Source organism: Tenrec ecaudatus, chromosome X, assembly GCF_050624435.1.
Source record: "Tenrec ecaudatus isolate mTenEca1 chromosome X, mTenEca1.hap1, whole genome shotgun sequence".
NCBI lineage: Eukaryota > Metazoa > Chordata > Mammalia > Afrosoricida > Tenrecidae > Tenrec > Tenrec ecaudatus.
The window spans coordinates 104,413,175-104,433,243 of record NC_134548.1 but is presented as its reverse complement, the minus strand read 5'-3'; the positions used below and the strand labels follow the sequence as shown (position 1 = coordinate 104,433,243).

The window sequence follows — 20,069 nt, the reverse complement described above, 5'->3', positions numbered from 1 at the left end:
AAGAGGTAGCTTGTCAAAGGGGTGGGGACAAGGAAAAAGAATTTAGGAAGTTTCCATGTGCTATAGATGATTGTGATATTTAGTTCGCTCTTTCCTGTTACAAAAAGGAAACGTGTACTAGTTTTAACTTGAAAAAATTACTAGGGTGTGGGTATGACTTACTTTAAAACACAAGCAATCATTGGAAGAGCTTGCAAGTCAGTTTGTAAATCACAGCCAGGCCTTCCCTTTCCCCTTTGACAGAATAGTTTGGAATCATGAAAGAGACTACTAAAAATAGAATTACAACCAACCAGAAGGGAGTTAGAGAACCGTGCCTTGCTATGCCACACTATCATAATCTCACCAAAGATGTCACAAAGCCAAACTAGACAGCAACAACACAAATCTCAAAACAATCCTAGTGAATTACAAGGAGGAGGTAAGAATCCATTTCCTTGTTTCATTTCTCACTGGGTGAAGTCATCGTCAGGACATACCGCTGTTTCCCCGTGCCCTAAAAGTTGATTCCATATCAGAGGCCCCATATACAGCAGAATGAAATGCTTCCTGGCCCTGCACTGTCCTCACAATTGTGGTCTTGTTTGAGCCCACTGTTGCGGCCACTGTATCAATTCATCTCCTCAAAATCCGTTTTTTTTGGGGGGGGGGGCTGACCTACTTTCTCAAATATTATATCCTTTTCCAGAGACTGGTCTTTCCTGGGGACATGCCCAACCTATGTGAGGACAAGTCTTGCCACCTTCGCTTGGAAGGAGTCTTCCTGCTATACTCCCTTAAAGGCAGAGAGGCTTGTTCTTCTGGCAGTCCAATCACTGCTCGTGGAAGCAGCAGTCAAAAGATCAAACAACGTATAAGATGGGGCAGATCCACTGCAAAGTTCTCACTTTCAGGACTGTGGTAGTTACATCATCTGGTGTCAATTTGGAACTTGAGAGGATTAAGAGTGAAGGGGTGGAGTCTAGTCTGTCAATTGGGTCATAGCCAATGAGACCTCTGTGTGGGCATGGCCTTCTCCTGAGGATTCTGGGAACTCCTGTATTTTCTCCTTGGAGGCAGGAGACACTTTCTTTCTCTGCTCACTCTCTGAGAGACGCTCTACCGATAAGACACATGGCACTACACTGACAGAACCCCGTGCCCTGGAACTGGAGGAGCCGCGTGGAGACTCCTGCCAGCGGGGAGATGCCTGTGTTTTATGAGTCTGAAGAAGACTTTATAGATTGGTATTGGACTGGACTGGTTTGTGATGCTTTATAAATGTACAATTACCCTTCTTATAAAACTCTCTTATACACATATGAGTTTCTATGGTTTTGTTGCTCTAGTCTACCTGGACTAACACATGGAGTAAGGTGGGCCTGACCCAAGCCTTGGCATTTCCAATTGCCTCATAGTCATGTGAGACCTGAAAAAATGAACAAGGAAGATTGCCAAAGAATTGAAGGATTTGAATTATGATGGTGAAGAATATATGAAGTAACATGGATGGAAAGAGAGGCTGTGCTCTCTGAATGAATGGAACTAGCATTTAAATTGATTTGCCTAATATATGAGAATATGCTTACTTATCACCCGTAAAATGTACAAGGTTAAAAATTAAGGTTAAAAAGCACCACCACTTTCCAAGTCTACTATTTTGAGATGCATTGGAAAATTAAATATGTTTCTACTAATTTATTCAATATTTCATTCAAAATATTCTTTATATAATTACATCTCTTAGAGCTAACGCTAAGAACTGCAATTTCAAATTAGGGGATTTCAAGAACACCTATATGCCTAGATGTGAATTAACACAAATTTTAGCATCATCAGCTAAACAGAGCTGCAGAAAACCAAGTAACGTGTTACAGATGAACATAAACAAATTTACATAATCAGAGACTCAGAGACATGGTATAATGTCACATTTTATTTCAGGTTTTGAAAAAGAATAAAATTTGACAAATAATGCTTTGCACTGATTATCTCCATGCGTATGTAACTGCCGAATAGGATTTTTGGACTTACTAGCACGAAGCATCACATACCGAATGCTTTAACTGTATGCATGTCATGCTTCTGTGGGAATCATTATGGAGTTGGGACAATACTGAAAGATTAATGCTTATAAAATTATTCTCCTGATGAGAAAGCTGCAAGGCAAGCTAACTGTGGAAAACTCCACAAATGAGTAGCTAACCAAAAGAAACCCTCTTTTATATTTGGCACTGACTTATGTCTAGAGGGAGCTCGGATGGGATGGTAGTGAAAGTGCTTAGCTGTTAACCACCAGGTGGGTGGTTCAAGCTCCACAGTCACTCTGCTGGAGGACACTGGAGCAGGCGGCTTCTCTGAGGATTACAGCCTTGGAAACATAGTTCTCTGCTGTCTTCCAGGGTTGCCAGGAGTGGAAGTGACTTGACAGCAGTGAGTTGCTGTCATGAGCCATTTTTTGTCATTGATGAGATAATTGAGAAGAGCCCTTTAGTGTTTTGTTGGGTTTTTAAAAAATTAGAATATTCATGAATATCTGTAATTAGGAAAGTACTCATTACTTAGACATTAAATCTAAATTCTCTTACAGTCTCTACAGTTTACTTCATGGATGAATCTCTCTGTCTTTCACACACATACACACATCCAGAAATCAATGCAAGCTTTCAACAAGAAATTTATAGGAAAATATGATTTTATATGATACTTGAATAATAAAGATACTTCAATTTAGTCAATTCATGTTTTGAAAATTGCAGAGATGCTTCAATCCCGCGGTTTTTTTCTATCAAAACATATTACACAGACTGAAAAGGTTATAGTACGACCAATTCAATTAAACAAATAAGAGTTATGCCGTCCATGTTTATGAAGTCAGACATCCCATTATAAATTTTGGACAAAAGCATTTTTTAAGCTCTCAGATATTGAGTGAATTTTAGTCTTCAGACCCAGGGAACACGCAGCTTAATTAAGATTAGGCAAGATGCACACATGGATCGCACGCAGCGGGGATACAAAGGAACGTCAGCTTTCAGTACTTATCCCTTTGCTATTTCATTTCTAGCACAAGCCAATGCTGAGCTCTGCCCGATTATTATGCAAGTCTAGGCTGGGGGAGTGGTTTCAGTGCAAATGTATGCTTTTACATCACTATGGGTAAAGCTTCTCTCCCTGTTAGCGCTCTGTGAAGAGCACAGCTGCATTTTATATCCGAATCAAAACACCACAGTAAATTACAGGTCCATGTTTCATGACTGTAACCAAAATTTGAATGTGACTTTTGCAGTCTTTACGGTAATGTGATAGGGCCTATCCTTAAACAACTACTTAAATTAATGAGAAAATATGGGCATTTCACTTAGAATGGAAGAATTTGGTGACAGGGAATTTGTCTTAAATATTAATATTAATACGTTCAGTTCTAACACCACCAAGAAATGCTTCAATTGGGCTACATTTTAGACGTACTCTGATGCATTTAGGTGAATTTCTAAAGTCTTCCTGATGATTTATGATCTGGGCTTTTTTTTAAGGGTCATGTTTACTTTAAGTTTACAATACTCAAGCTATTTTGTGATCAATTTGAGGGAGCCCTGTAACCTTTGCCTGAAATGACCTACAGATGCAGCTTCACAACTATATTTACTCAGCTAGCGGGATAATTAGAATCTAAAACTTGCATTTCAAGATGGCATATCACCTATATAGCACTCACAACAGGCCACTGTATGGCAAATACCTGATTACTGGCTCACTTTTAACATGCTCGGAGAAACACCTTAATAAGATAACCCATGGCTGTTTTCCCTCCGTAATACCTCCAGATGATCTCTATTTCAGATGACTGTAAGCAGCTAAACAGGAATAAAAAAGAACACCTCTCTGGCTCATTAAGGCAATTGCTCAAGCTGTCATTAGCATAACCTCTCTGAAAATGCAGGACCGGATGCAGCAGGCCTTGTCTGCTGCAGAAAGGAATGGCACAGAGCTACCTTTGACAGCAGAACGGAATTTACATACTTTACATATTCAGCGAGCAAAGGAATGCTTCACATGAGTCAAATAAGCTATGTTTGGGGGACACCCCCCATCTGCAATAGACCTATGTGTGTTATAGGTATTGGCACGGACAAGCTAAATGCACTAATTGAGCAAAAGTGAAGGAGTACCGTTTCCACTTATTTAGGCCCACCCATTTTCTATGGGGCAATTGTAACTCATGCCCAGAAGATAAATAGCAAGCCAAACCAGAACAGATGAGATGTTGCAGTGCTCATCGTTGAACCTGTCAGATACCTCTGAAGCCAGGATTATGCCTCGAAACGCCAGCAGACCACAGATTCCTATCGCTAATGCAAAGCGGCGGGGCTTCAACTCTGTGAACCTTAATTATCTCGTGTTTAATTAAAAGAACCATATTAAACGCAAAATGGAATTGAGGCTTGTCCTGGTGAAGGAGATTCAGGGAGTTGTTGGGGAGGAGGAAGCTTCATTTTCACAAAACACACCCACTCGTTTCTAATAAAGCCAGATTTCGCATCTAAGAACCCAAGGAATCGTTCAGTGGGCTGCACAATGCAGAGGCTGCCTAGTAGCTCCCAGAATGAGAATCACCCACCCGGCTCTTAAAACATCTCCACAGGCAGGGATTCCTCATATGCTGAAAAGGCTTCAAACTGCTCGGGGGCATTACGAGTCAGTTTATAAGAGAAAGAGAAAATGAACATTCACCAGCTAAAAGGCAAGAGCAACCCATGGTCCAGGAGTTGTTTTTATTTTTATATTTCTTTAAAACAACACAACATAATCCCCAGTCTTTTCAGAGTAACTTGTTTCATAATGAAACAGTCATAAGACAATTATTAAACCAGAAAGTATTCAGTGATTGCCCATTATTAGTGGTGGCAAATTTTACTCTGTAAAGGGCCAGATAGTAATCTTTTAAGCTTTCTGTCTCTAGTGCAGCTACTCAAATAGAGTATGACTGTGTTCTAAAACATAGATACAGACACTGAGCGTTGAAAGTATTGCCATTTTCACATGTAACAAAATAATATTCTTGTGTGTTTGAGCCACTTACAAAATGCAAGATCCATTCTTAGATCACGGATCTTCTAAACCAGGTAGCAGGCTGGATTTGGCTGGTGGGGCCATAATTTCTTGTCCCCTCATCCAGTCTGTACTTAAGTCATTATAAAGGGAGTAGAAGAATGTGTAAAACGTAGTCACTTTTTATGATGGTTGAAGAAACAAGAAGAAAAGCTTTAAGTGTTTGACAATAGAAACCAGAAATTATTAAAGGGGCAAGCTGTGTGGGCAATAAGAGTGGGGGGTGTATGGCCCCTATGATACCTCAAATAGTTGGAACAAGACACATGAAGTGACCAATTGTACAAAGAACTAGATGGACTCAAGGAAAACATGAACTTGCTGGTGACATTTGTAAGAATTAAGGTCCTGGCCATGAATATTACAAGCACCATGGACTGCTAGAAGAACTGTCCTTTCTTTTGGGAAAATGTACAGCCAGAAGACTCCTTAGAAGTAAGCATGGGGAGACTTTGTCTCACATACTTTGGACATGTTTTCAGGAGGCCTGTTTCTGGAAAAGGACAGCATGCTAAGTAAAGTCAAAGGTCATTGAAAAAGAGGAAGACCCTCAGTGAGCTGGTTCCACAGTTGCTGCAACAATGGGTTCAAACTTAACGACCCTGAGGGATGGCGCAGCACGCAGCAGTGTTTTGTTCCTCGCGCACAGTTACGAAGAACCAGAATGGACTCAAAAGCACCCAGGAACTACATTTGTGGCAAAGGAGGGGAAAGCCCTGTCGTAGCCATGTCAATTGGAAGAATTGATTCCTTCAACAGAAGTGTGTTGATTACTTCTGAGTGCCATGCATTACGCTAAACTCTGGATCTGAGTAAGATATCATTCCTCTCCTCCAATAGCTCACAATCTTGTTGAAAGCACAAATAAAGCAACACTTACAATACAAAGGCTAGGCTATTTATAATCCAGATGAGAGCTTTACTGCAGGGTCAAACTAGCTGCAAACCATTGTGCTACTTTAAGAAAGAACGAGAATTTCTGAGCATTCAGCTCATTTACATTTAAGTTACATATCTATGATGTAGGCCAAGAAGGGAATCCAGATTTAAACTAAAAACCACTCGCTGACCCACTCTAAAATTGATCATTTACAGGTTCAGGCCTAGTTGCCTCTCCTACATAAATAGGGATATCACATACATTTTCTATCATGAAATTACAGGGGCCCTTTGCAGATTGTATTTTTAAAAGAATTATGATTCTGTTGGCTTAGTTCACTGGACCTGGGCATTAGGTCATTAGCCCCCAAATTGTGCATATACCTAACTGTAAACCTTGTCAACAGGGAGGTAAATTGCCGTGGAAGCGCCTGGAGTGGTTTTCTCCACAGATCTTTAAGAAAAGGATTTATATCTACTTGAATGAGATGGTTCGGGATCAATAGTGCCTGGAGCACAGCATGAATTTTCAACCCCATGGTTTGAAAATCCTTAAAAGTATTCGAATAAATGTTTCCACAAATTCATCACTCATTAAAAAGAATTCAGTGGTGTTGCTGCTTTTCTTTTGAGACAAGAACTAAATATTGAGTCACAAGGATTCTTGGGAGTGTAACTAAAGAAAATATGAGACATTTCAGAAATCATGTGCATTAGCTCTTACATGAAAGGCAACCTTGCCATGACATAGCATGTGTTTTGTTACTAGACAAACCATTGTCCAGATCCTGATTCAGCCATTCACTACTTATGGCCTTGACCAAATGATTTGATTTCTCTAATCCTTCATTTCCTTCTCTGTGAATGTGTGAATATAAAATGTAATGCTCAAGGTCGTTCTGAAGATGCAGAGAAATGGGGTATAAACATTTACCATAGTGCCTAGCAATCAGTAGGTATTCAACAAGTGTTCGCTTCACCCGTTCTTTATTGAGCACACTGATTCAACTGTTTTAGGGCAATGACACTGAGAACGAGGCAAAAAGATGCATCTACAAGCCCACCTTTCCTCTCTCAGTGTAATCTTATTTCAGCTCTGGCTCAATCCTCATAAGGTACAAAATCCTAGGTGGTGGGTGGCGGGCCGGGGGCGTGGGGGCGGGGGGGAGACAAAAGAAATGATGAGAAACTTCAGAGGAAAATATTACTTACATACCAATCCCTCCAGTTTCTACTATAATTAAGCAATTGTCTTTGCTTTTTCTCAGTTTCCAGTCTCATTCCCACCCCCTTGAAGCGCTCGCATATGAACACTGCTGCTTGTCAAGAGGATGTCACTTCTGCACCTCTATGCTACATGAAATTATGCTCCCTCAGTGAATAGTGTATATATTTAGAAGCCTCACTGAGCCAGACCATGCACACACACCCCTTTTGTGAATATCAGCGCCCATGGCCAATGCCTACTCCCTGTATTTCCTGCAGTTCTATTCTTAACGGGAATGCTTTGCATACCCTAGAACGGAGTCCGCTACCTGCCATATATATATGCCATGAGTCTGCTACATGCCATATATGTATAATAGCCTTGACATCTTCGTTCCATTGCATTAGCTCCAAATATTCAGCCCTTAATTGCTATTTAACTATGCATGCAACAGTGCTACTACCTAATACATGATTTTGGAATGGATAGAGGCTAAAAATCAAGCTTTTTATTTTGAGGCACACAATTGACAGGATGCCCCAAATATCCCAATGGTAGAATGGCAATAGGCACAGAAATCAAAATGCTACTGATCCTATCTGAAGGGTTGAGATCCTGCATAGGAAACCTTAATGATCAGGGGTTTTAGGTACAAAACATAAATTCATGTACATAAGCTTGAATGCATAAGCATCACACATGCAAAGAGGGGACAATTTATGTACTGTACTAACTATGCTCAATCACTGGGCAAAGATACCCAGGCAATTCAGGCAATTTCTAGTGGTTCAAGGTAATGACGTTTTTGAAAATGTGGATTCATTAAAATTTAAAGAGATTAAAAGAAAATGGACTTGATCCATTAAAAAGTTGACGCTTTCTCATATCCTGTGGCTTCTTGTCATCCGGAGCAAAGAAAACCAAACAACCAAGGAAGGAATTAGGCTAAAGGACTAACGGACCACATAGAACACTGCCTCCTGAGACCAGAAGAACTAGATAGTGCCCATCTACTACTACCAACTGCTCTGATCAGGTTTAAAAGAAACAGTCCTGGCCAGAGATGGAGAAAAAAAGATAGAAGAAAATTCAAAACAAAACAAAACAAAAAATTAGACTAACTTACCTGACTGAGACTGGTTGAAGCTCTGAGACTGAGGGCCTTAGACAACCTTCAAGCCTGGAACTGAACCTACCCCCTAGAGCTCAACTTTAAGCCTAACAAGAGACTGTTAAGTGAATAAAAACACCAGAGAGGAACGTCCTCCTCAGTATAATCAACCACTCAAGACCAAAAGGGTAGCATTTACCCCCAAAGCTCAGAAAGCAGGATGGGACAAACCCAAGGAGGAGAAATAGAAATAGGAAATGGGAAAATGCTGCTCACTGAGAATATTGCGACCGATGCATGAAACTAAATGTGTGTGAATTGTTGAATAGAAAATTAATTTCCTCTGTATGTTTTCACCCAGACTAAAATGAAAAGTTAGCAAAATAATAACATACGGTAGTAACGACTGTAATAAGTTATAATAGCATTTGTTCAAGGGGTTAATGGTTATAGAAAGGGGACCTTGAGCTTAAAACAAATATATCAAAATTGGAACAGAATGCCAAGCAGTGAGATCAAAGGGCAGAAAGGACAGTGATCATTTTGGATTGTTTTAAAGACCTTCCAGGGAGAATCTCCTTGGGGCAGGTAACCCTGAAGAAGACGCCCCCTTCCATTTTGCAGGCGGGTGCTTGTGCCCTTCTGGGATAGTCCCAGGTCCATTGTTTATTGCCCAGTCTCTGCCCAACGTGTCTCTTCCTACGTATTCCTGCGTCACCTTTAAACCGGGTGAAATCCCTGACACCAATGATGCTGAATAAATAAATAGTGTTGCTGAAAATGAAATATACTGAAATGATATATTACATATGATAACTCAGTTGTCAAAATCAATTCATTCCAAATTTGTATTTGAACACCAAAAAGTTTGAGACCTGAACATATTTTTCCCATAAGAAAAAATGGAGAACCACCTAATTGGTTTTGAGGCCCCCAAATGACACTTCTAAATTCAATTTTGCAGGACTTTTAATCTCTATGGAGGGTGGCTATTAACCTTCTTGCTTATCACTCTCTAGGTCTAGGATATGCTATCGCCATTGACTTGTTTCTAATTTATCCAAATTAACGGTAAATTTTCAACCTCTTCCATAGTCTGGGCTTCTTTTTTTCCCCTGGTTAATGATTTACACCATTCACTATATTACCTTTTTGAATCATATTTTTTGTTGTTTCAAAGATACATATAATTTTGACTTAGACAAATCTAACAATTGATGATGTGATCCAAATTTCACAATATTTCTCTTAAAAAAAACTATTGTGGTTCTCACAGTTTTCCTCTTAGCTTTATTGCTGGTATCTTTGGAACCAGGGTTACAATATGTTATGCAAATGAAATACAATGATGAATGCTTGAATGCACAAACACAAGCACTCTATGAGGTCTGAGCAAAAGCAGTGCTAGACTGTAGCATCATCTCTTTGTGTCACAGTAACTCACTCTTGGTCCATACAGGTTTTTTTCAAGTTGGATTTTCTATTTAACTATGGAGCAAACAAATAAACACAGAACAGATTTTTAGCGAACTTTGCTCTTCCGGTAGCGGAAAGTTTGAGTTTGGAGTTGTTGGACAACTAAGGTATCATTGATTCATGTGTGCTTGAGTTGGAAACCTGTGAGAGTTGGAATTCAATGGGCCTGCTTTCCTTTTTCTGGGTCTTAAAAGTCTTCCACTTCAGCCAGGGCACAGTTTACCACTTTCTATGGCTCCCTCTTGTGGAAAACACATGAGTTATCCTTCTGTAACATGGTGTTACCTTACATAAGTCCTGCTTTTTCTCTGGCTTTACTATGTAGCATGGGTGGGTGAGAAATTGAAAAAGAAAAGAATAAAACCTTTGGCAATAACCCTGAAAAAAAGGCCATTTCTGCTCCAGTTTAGTGTACAAAAATGAAAGAATAAACTTAGAGAGAATGATATCAATTCTATCACTCACATTTGTGCATATCTTTTCATCATAATTTTCAAAGCATTTTCTTTCTACTTGAGCCCTGTTATCAGCTCCTCTTTTTCCCCCTCTCTCCCCCACCCTCCCACCCTCGATAAATTATAAATTATTGTTATTTTCATGTCTGACAATTACTGTTCCTGAGGGGTTTATCTTTATCAGTGTACAGGCTCCAGTCTAGCCGGATTTGTAAGGTAGAACTGAGGTAATGATAGTGGGGGTGGGGGTTGGAGCATTAAAGAACTGGAGGGATGTTGTGTGTTTTGCTGGTGTTATACTGCATTCTGCCTGACTCGTTCCTTCCTTGTGACCCTTCTGTGAAGGGATGTCCAATTGTCTACAGAGGGGCCCTGGGTCTCTACTCCAACCCTCCTCCTTCACCTCGATATGATTGTTTCTTTTTGTCTTTTTGGTTGCCTGACACCTAATCCCAATGACACCTCATCATCACACAGGCTGGTGTCCTACTTCCTTGTGGGCTTTGTTTCTGTCCTGCAAGATGGCTGCTTGTTCAACTTCATGCCTTTAAGACCCCAGACACTACATCTTCTAATAGCTGAGCACCATCAGCTTTCTTCACCAAATTTGCTTATGCACCCTTTTTGCCTTCAGCGATCATTTTGGGAAGGTGAGCATCACAGAATGCCAGGTTATTAGAACAAAGAGTTCCTGTGTGTAAGGGAGGTTTGGTAGGGGCTCAATGTCCATCTGCTACCTTGCTACTTAACATATAAATATACGTGCATAGACTAATAATCTTCATATATACATGCCTATATTTATACCTCTATAAATGTCTTTTACTTCCTAATTCTTTCCTCTATTTCCTTTAACTTTCCTCCTGTCCCACAATCATGTTTGACCACGAATTGGCTCTCCGTAATTCTTCTCAACTGTATTGCACTTAATCCAACCATTTTTCCATCACTCTTTATTAGTAGAAGTTATTTATTTTTTTAAATGCTGAAATGTTCTTACACATGCTATGTATAAGATTTTCTGGGTTTTTTTTTATATTTCATTAGGGGCTCATACAACTCTTATCACAATCCATACATACAGCAATTGAACAAAGCACCCTTATACATTCGTTGCACTCGTCATTCTCAAAATTCACCTTCCACTTGGGTTCCTGGGATATGAGAGAGTGGGAGGTAGGGGAAGGGAGGAGGTGTCGCCCAACACAGGGACAAGGGAACAGCGAGTGGTTCAAAACCAGAGGAGGGAGGGGAGGGGAGGACTGGTAGGGAATGCCAAGGGCCAGGTAACTGAGAGGAATTACTGAAACCAGAATGAAGGCTGAACATGGCAGTGGGACGGGAGGAAAGCAAAAGGAAATAGAGGAAAGGAGTAGGAGGCAAAGGACATACAGAGAAGCCTAAATACAGACAAGTACATATGTAAATATATTTATGATTATGGTGGCAATAGACCTATGTGCATATATTTATAGGTTCAGTAGTAGGGTAGCAGATGGACATTGGGCCTCCTCATGCATACTCCCCCAATACAATAGCACCTCGCCCTGCTAAACGGTCATTGCATGATACCCACCTTCCTGACATGATCACTGAAGACAGACGTGTGTGTAAGCAAACGTGGTGAAGAAAACTGATGGTGCCCGGCTATCAAAAAGATATAGCATCTGGGGTCTTAAAGGCTTGAAGGCAAACAAGCGGCCATCTAGCTCAGAAGCAACAAAGCCCGCAGAGAAGAAGCACACGGCCTAAGCGAATACAAGGTGTTGAATGGACCATGTAGCAGATACCAAGGAACAAAAACAATCATTGTGTCATCACCTTTCTCACATAATCGATGAAGACGAAAGTGTGCATAGACAAGTGTGGTGAAGAAGGCTGATGGTGCCCGGCTACTGAGAGATATAGCGTCTGGGGACTTAAAGGCTTGAAAGCAAACAAGCGGCCATCTAGCCCAGAAGCAACAAAGCCCACATGGAAGCAGCACACCAACATAGGTGATTGTGAAGGGCAGAGGAGACCAGGTCTCAAACAACAAAGGCGGGGTGGGGGGTGGTGAGAATCACATCACCGTGAATGAGGGGGAGTGCATGATGGGGACCCAATGCCAATGGGGACCCAATCTGTAGACAGCTGGACATCCCTTCCAGAGGGGTAGTGGGGAGGAGATGAGTCACTCAGGGTTCAGTGTAGCGACAATGAAACTCAAAACCTTCCTCTAGTTCCTGAACGCTTCCTCCCCTCCCAATTATCATGACCCCAATTCTACCTTGCAGACCTGGTTAGACCAGAGGATGTACAGCGGTGCAGTAGGGATCTGGAAACACAGGGAATCTAGGACAGATGAACCCCTCAACACCCACGGTAGGAGTGGCGACACCAGGAGGGAAGGGGGTGTAGAAAGTGAGAACCGATCTTGGAGATCTATGTGTAACCTCCTCTCTGGGAGATGGGCAATGGGGAGGTGGGTGAGGGGAGATGCCGGGCAGTGTAAGATAAGATATAATAATTATTTATAAACTATTAAGGGACCATGGGGAAGTGGGGAGCGGGGAGGGAGGGGGAGGGGACAAAAAGAAGTTATTAGACTTGTCTTTCTCTGACAGATTTTTGCCTTACACAGGTTCTGGCTTTTGCAGGATTTCCTCCATATCTGTTTTCTTTCCAAGTCTACTTTGTCTGTCATTGAATCAGTATTAAGGGGCATGAAGTTTGTATTTCATCAACAAAAAACTTAAGTAGACATAAAAGGGATTGAGGGGTGTCATATCTTGTTTCCAGGGAAAATGTTTGTGACTTGATTACCTTAAAAATCATGCAATCACTCAATGCTGATTAGAACAGCACTCAGGTCATTTATATAAAAAAACACAGGTAGGTTAGCCCTTATTAGACTGAGATGATTTGCTACAGCAGAAAATAAATGGAGAAACATTTTGAAATGTATAAATAAATAAGCATATTACACTGTGCCCAGAACACTGAAAAGAGAAAATAAAACAGTTAATTTATGTTATTTCCATAAGGTTTTGCTGCTATAAGTTAAAATAAGAATTTCAAGATATTAGACTACATCTAAGACACACACATCATACTTTTGTTTCATTGGTTATCATGCAGGACATCATGGAGGTTTCACACAACAGAGCAGTGGTTCTCAACCTTCCTAATGTCACGCCCCTTTAATACAGTTCCTCATGTTGTGATAATCCCCCAACCATAAAATCATTTTTGTTGTTACTTCATAACTGTAATTTTGCTACTGTTATGAATCAGGTGACCCCTGTGAAAGGGTCGTTCGACCCCCAAAGGGGTCGCGGCCCACAGGGTGAGAACCGCTGCACTAGAGGATTAGACTGGCTATTGCCACCATCCCATCTCAAGCTGCATTTTTCCTTCTTTCTCTGCAAAGTAATCAGTTAATGAACAGATGCTACGTTCTATGATATGGATGTCCTTCACTTACAATCTATGGAATCCAGCAAGGACTACATATTCATGAATGTACATTTTTCTCAAAACAGCGATTAAGACAGTCTACTCCATTAAACATAAGTTTATTTTTCTTCTTGGTGTTAGCCAAGAAATCAACATTGTGGTCAGTGGCCTTTTCATGGTGTTTGCCCTAATGGATGTCACCTGAAAATAAAATCAACTTATGTTTAATGGAACAGATTTTCTAAATTTCCATTTTGGGAAAGGAATTGTTTTAAGAAGTAGGTAGTACTATGTATTAGAAATGAATGTAGGCTCCAAATTCACCTTAGTTTAACTGGGTGCCAGTTTTAAAAAGAGCTAAACAACTGTATAATTTTATTTATATATTTGCCCTATGATATAGAGGATACTAATAATGATGGTCTGCACACCATAAGTAACTTGACTGTTCTTCATTGAACGGTTGATTTCAACCACTTTATGGGACTTCCAGCAGCATTGGATAAGTGAAGCCATATATGCAGTCAGCACATTTCAACTCACACCGGGTATAAATACCAGACTGCCAGTGTTTGTGTCTACTGATTTGTCACACAGATAAATCTCAGTATCATGATCAGAATGGTTACTAGATATTAATTAACATGGCCACGTTCAATAACTGTTTTCATAAAACCTGATACACTGTACACATTCAAACTGCCTTAGTGTCCTTGTCAAGTAATAATCATTTAAAAACCAAAACTAGAGGGATATGAGATATTCAATTCATACTCAACCAGATCAAGATGAACTGAAAAAAATAAAACAGTCTACCCAGTGCCTTCAGTTGGTTCTGACCCATAGTGATTCTATCTAGGGATTCTGAAACACTAAATCTTTATGGGAACAGGCACTCTTATGTTTCTCCCTTGGAGCGGCTGGTGGGTTTGAACCATCGACCTTGTGAAGCAGCCCAGCCCCTAACCTGCAGCGCCAACAAGATTCCTTTAAGTAACACAGGCATGCTACATATAAAATAATACACAGCAATATGGAGAAATATAAGAAATCATTTAGCCAGGCTGAGTCAGCGGGGGAAGATGGCCGTGAGCATTCCATAGTGACTATGGACTATGGAGTAGCTGCCTAAGAAGGGCATGTTCAAGTTTCTGTAGGATCACACTTCACACTTGTTTCCTGAAGAACATGAACGATTAGGAATTATTTAAAACGTATCTAAGACAGCTAACCGGGACCATTTGATTACAGCCTGTAACGACCTTTTTGAAACTAAGCACTTCAGAGGTACTAAAAGCATAAATAGTCTGAGCAGGTGAACAATGTGAAGGTTACTGATGAGAAACCAAAGAATACAAGTCAGAAGAGACTCCAGAAGAGGGTCCATCAATATATAAAAAAAACTGTTTCTTAAAAAGGGAGAAAAAACAGCTTTCCCCACAAAGGTTAAGCTTGTTCATTGTCTAGAGCAGCGGTTCTCAACCTGTGAGTCACGACCCCGTTGGGGGTCGAACGCCCCTTTCACAGGGGTCGCCTAAGACCAGCAGAAAACACATATTTCTGATAGTCTTAGGAACCGAGACCCCGCTCCTCTATCTGTCTCCAAGAGGGTCTGCCCACATGCAGATGCGCCCACAGATGAGTATCCGGCATGAAGACTGCTACCCATGCTACACCGTGCTTCAAGACGAAATTTCGTGTATTTGTCATTAGAAATAAATATTTCACAATATAGAATTACATATTGTTTTGTGATGAATCACTATGCTTTAATTATGTTCAATTTGTAACAATGAAAATACATCCTGCATATCAGACATTTACATGATGAGTCATAACAGTAGAAAAATGACAGTGATCGCAACGACAATAGCTGTATGGTTGGGGGGTCACCACAACCCGAGGAACTGTATGAAAGGGTCGCGGCAGTAGGAAGGTGGGGCACCACTGCTCCAGAGGAACACTACATGATGGGACAGGTTTTGATACTAACATTCAAACACACACCAGGAAGAAAAATGCCAAACCGTTAGGTTTCACAGTTGGCGTTGGCAATGTTATCTGAGGAGAAGATGAAGCACTCTTGACTGCGAGTAAGGGAGCAAAGGCGCAATTAGAGAATGGCCCAGAAGAGGCTTATGGAAGGAAAGGACATCCTGCTGCCAAATTCCACCAAAGGAAAACCTTACTTTGGAAGTAGAATTAGGGGAGACTGATCGAAATGGCAGCAGGTCAAGTCTACAGAAAAGGGCAACAAGAAGAAACTTAATGGAACTGAGAGCTGGTTACTATTATGTTTAAGGGGGACTCAGCTGGTAAGAAGTTAAACCCTGTTTACTAAGTCCTTGACTTTAGATAAATGTAATCCCTTGTCCTCAAAATCGAAAGTATTTTACTGTAACTGTGAAATATTAGTTAAAGGGAGCCAATTTTCCCTTTACCCTGAGTTGTAAAAAAAGGCTCAAAATGAATTTATCTGCTTAAAAAATAAAGAAAAGAAATAATTTATTCATATTTTATTTGATTGTGAGGGATGGGGAATATGTGGTGAAAGCTAATAGCCGAATGAAGACTCACACAGTTGTTTCTGGTGACCAGTTATGATCATCAAACAGTTGGGTGCCTTCTATGTTGCTTCAGTGTGGGTGCTTTAGAGAAACAAATCCACAGAAACTCACGTAGAAGAGAGAGTTTTATATACAGGTTAAGTGTGCATCAAGAAAACATCTCAACCCAGTGCTGCCCAAGCCCACAAGTCCAACATTAACCCATATGTCCAATACCAGTCCACAAAGTCCTCCTCCATCTCACAAAACACACACAATGATGCCAACTGCAGGAGGAAAGCCGAATCAGTGAATGTGTAAGCATCTCAGCGCTGGCAGGGGTCTCCACACGGGTGCTCCAGCACCCAGGACTGCATTGGGGTAGGTCCATGCGGCTTCTCCCTGGGGATGTCTTGCAGAAAGTGAGCCTTGCCAGCTGAAGCAGGGAACTGGCTAGCTGCACCCTGTCCAACCATCACAAAACAGGAGACTCGAGAACTAGAAAGGCAGGGCTCACTGAGCCATTTATCCCTCCGCCCTTCCATTAACCCCACGTGTGTTTATCCGCCAGGTTGGCACAACAAATTAACTAACTCATATGTTTACATCACTGTAGTCACACACAAAGTCTTATGAAAAGGACATGTGTCTAATCCCTCCTATTTTCTTATGTATTTGGAAAAACTATTCGGCCCTCTGGGTGACCACCATGATTAAGAAGTAGACAGCAGTAGCCATGTGGTGGCAAGAGGCTAATATGCAGGACATGGTGATGGCTTTGTATTTTATTTTCTGGCACAATTACCCTGGATTAACTACTGCTGAAGTGGACAATAGGAGGATAATAGTTATATAAAGTGGACAAATAGTGTCTCTCTCTCTCTCTCTCTCTCTCTCTCTCTCTCTCTCTCTCTCTCTCTCTATATATATATATATATATATATATATATATATATATAAAATCTCCCCTGCCAGCTTGGTCTGATTGACAGCTTGTACAGACTGGCCTAATGAACTTTCAGCCCGAGAGCCTTCACACATTTTCCGATAAGCGGTGAACTCAAGTTTCAGTCTAGGCATCATCTCCTAAGTCCCAGCTCTCTGACTTAAGTGGCATGGCCTCTGAATACCACTGCAAACATTTGCTGAAGGCCAATCCCAGTAGGATTGTTGTCAAACTGATTTTTCAGCTTTCATAGTCCCTCTGCAAATCAGCTAAAATCATACTGTTCCAGGTTGAGATTCAAGCATCTAGCTGTGGGTCCCCCTAGAAAATACATCGCCTCTGCTCAGATTGCCTAAAGAGGGGGAAACTATAGTATATGAAACCCCCACAGAGACACAAGTGATTACCCCTATTACCTCTTCATTCCTCTATAGAATAGGGAATGTATTTTTAAATTATTTAAAATTTTCCAAAATTCTCCTGTTCATCTTTTGGTTATTTTATTGTTCTGTGTTTTCCTTAAAAGGAACCCAGTGGCACAGTAGGTTACACACTTGGGATTTACCACAGGGAGCAATTAATTCTCTTTGGTTCTATAGAGTTGTTATAAATTGGAGTCAACTCAATGGCAGTTTCTGTGTCTTCTTTTTTTAAAATAAAATGTACAACCAAGAAAAATGAGACATTAGGCTGGGGTATGAATGAGTCAGTATTGGGAGTATAATAAAAATATGCATTGTATAAAAGACTCTCTAGGTCAAAGTGAGAAGGATTTCTTGTTCACACTGTCTATCTTGGGTATTCTAATATAGCCCTAAAGGAAAAGAAGAGAAATTAGTGTACTTGTCTCTTAGAAAGAGGAAAGACTCTGAGCATGTATTTCAAATATTTATGCAACAAGAACACACCCCGAAATCAGTCTAACTGTAAGTAATTTTCTTGAAATTCTAAACAACCTATTTTGTAGTTAAATGGAGCTCATGAGCATAGCTTTATTTAGCACATAGCTTTATTGATGAATACTTCAAATTTCTGAAACCATTTGTACGAGGGACTTTTCCTGTCAGTTATTCTCAAAATAAGGGAAATATTGCTTCAAGTTAAAGATCAAGGGTGTGTTTATTAAAATATACTGCTTATAAAAATTCTACATTCAGGTTCACATTAATTTCCCATTCCTCTTAGAAATTTGAATGAATTTTCTAGCTAGACTACTACTACTACTACTACTACTACTACTACTACTACTACTACTACTACTACTACTACTACTATTACTAAGGTAACCACAGAAAGGAAGACAGTTCATCCACAGGAAAAGAGAGAGAAACACATATCGACATGTTCACAGAGGATAGGGGAAATGAGGAGTCCACATAAATGGGGAAAAGTAGGAAGAAAAGATTCCAAACTTGACTGTGGTGATGACTGCATAATCCTTCGTGATGTGACTGAACTACTGAATTGTATGATGCGTCAAGTAAAGCCGAGTTAAAAAAGGATTTTTCGCAAATCAAATAATGCATATTGAATCCCATGCTTCTGTACTTGTCAGCAGAAATGCCTGCCTACCTACCAGCACACACAATCAGTAATATCGGTGCTGTCTCAAGTTAATCAGACTGTGTCATACCTATTTTTGGTTTAAAACAAGGTGTCCCTACAAGTAGATATGGAATTTCATTTCTACCTCAAATTCAAGGTTATTTGAAGAACACTTATTTGGATAAATACATTATGCTTGGCTTGGTAGTAAAAGCAACAGAATGTACTCAGTAAAATATTTAAAAATGCATAAATGTTAATGTATGCATGCACATGTTAGTTGTACATATTCTCAATCAGAGAGATCTACAGCTGGATAATATCATCTATTTCATGGATAAGGAAATGGAGGTCCAGGACCTCACATAGTGCCAATGTGGTATCTGGTATACACTATTTAGAGTTAAATATTACCTAGAGAGACTTAAAGATGGTCTAGGGGGAAACATACAACGTATTTTAAAATAGTTTTAGAGTACCTGGATTACAACTGCAGTCAATATGCCAATTCGTTTTCTTACTCTTGCTATGGAGCTCTCTCGGAGACTCTTCTGGTACATGGAGTCCACAGAGAAGCTTGAAGGCCCTCTATACCGTGTGATCTTACTCCTGCCCAGGCTAATGGGAAACAGACTGACCATTTGACACAAGGGAAGCATATTCACAGGCGAGGCTGGGGCAGCCCGATTTTCTCGTCATAATTTGCACGAGAGTGAACAATGTCACATAAAAGTAGGCACTAGAAGTAAGTGTAGTTTTTGTCACAGCTGTGGCCACCATGCCAAAGTAGAGGAGAGGAAATCAAAAGGGAGACCATACCCCGCCCCCCTGGCAGGACAGGGAAGCAACGGGTATTGGTAGCTTTTCAGTTTGGATTCTCTGTCCTTGGGTGTCCAAAGGATTGTCTATCTTATCCTTTAAAAAACCATCCTTCTTGCAAACCAACTTTAAAATAAACAAAACGGTTCATTGCCATTGAGCCATTCTGGCTCATGGTGACCCTGTGGATTTGTGAGGCGGTAACTCGTTAGGGAAGTAAAAAGCCTCACCTCTCTCCGGAGGAGTGGCTGGTGGTTTTGAACTGTTGACCTTCCTGTTAGCAGCCTGAGCTTTCTATTCCATGAAACCAAGACAATGTATTGATGGGCTTCCTTTTCTTGTGCTTCTCAAGGACACACAAAAAAATAGACAGCCTTTAAACTGTTCACTGAATTGGCTGAATGTCCCTGGAGAAGAAATGATTCGCTCCAAGCCACTGACAGGTCAAGGACCAGAACCCAGATTCCCTAGCTCAGCAGACAGCACTTAGCTGAGAAATGTGCTAATTTTCACAGGCACAGACCTTGGAGTCACACTGCCGAATTATGCAGTCTTG

At 40.6% G+C, this 20,069-nt stretch overlaps 1 protein-coding gene and 1 pseudogene across 2 annotated transcripts in view; one reads left to right on the top strand and one right to left on the bottom strand.

Moving 5' to 3' along the window:
• The window catches only part of LOC142434722 (peptidyl-prolyl cis-trans isomerase FKBP3-like), a 37,250-nt pseudogene extending 21,292 nt beyond the window's left edge, over positions 1–15,958 (top strand).
• DIAPH2 (diaphanous related formin 2) overlaps positions 1–20,069 on the bottom strand; it is a 925,981-nt gene that overhangs the window by 120,363 nt on the left and 785,549 nt on the right. The window lies entirely within an intron of this gene.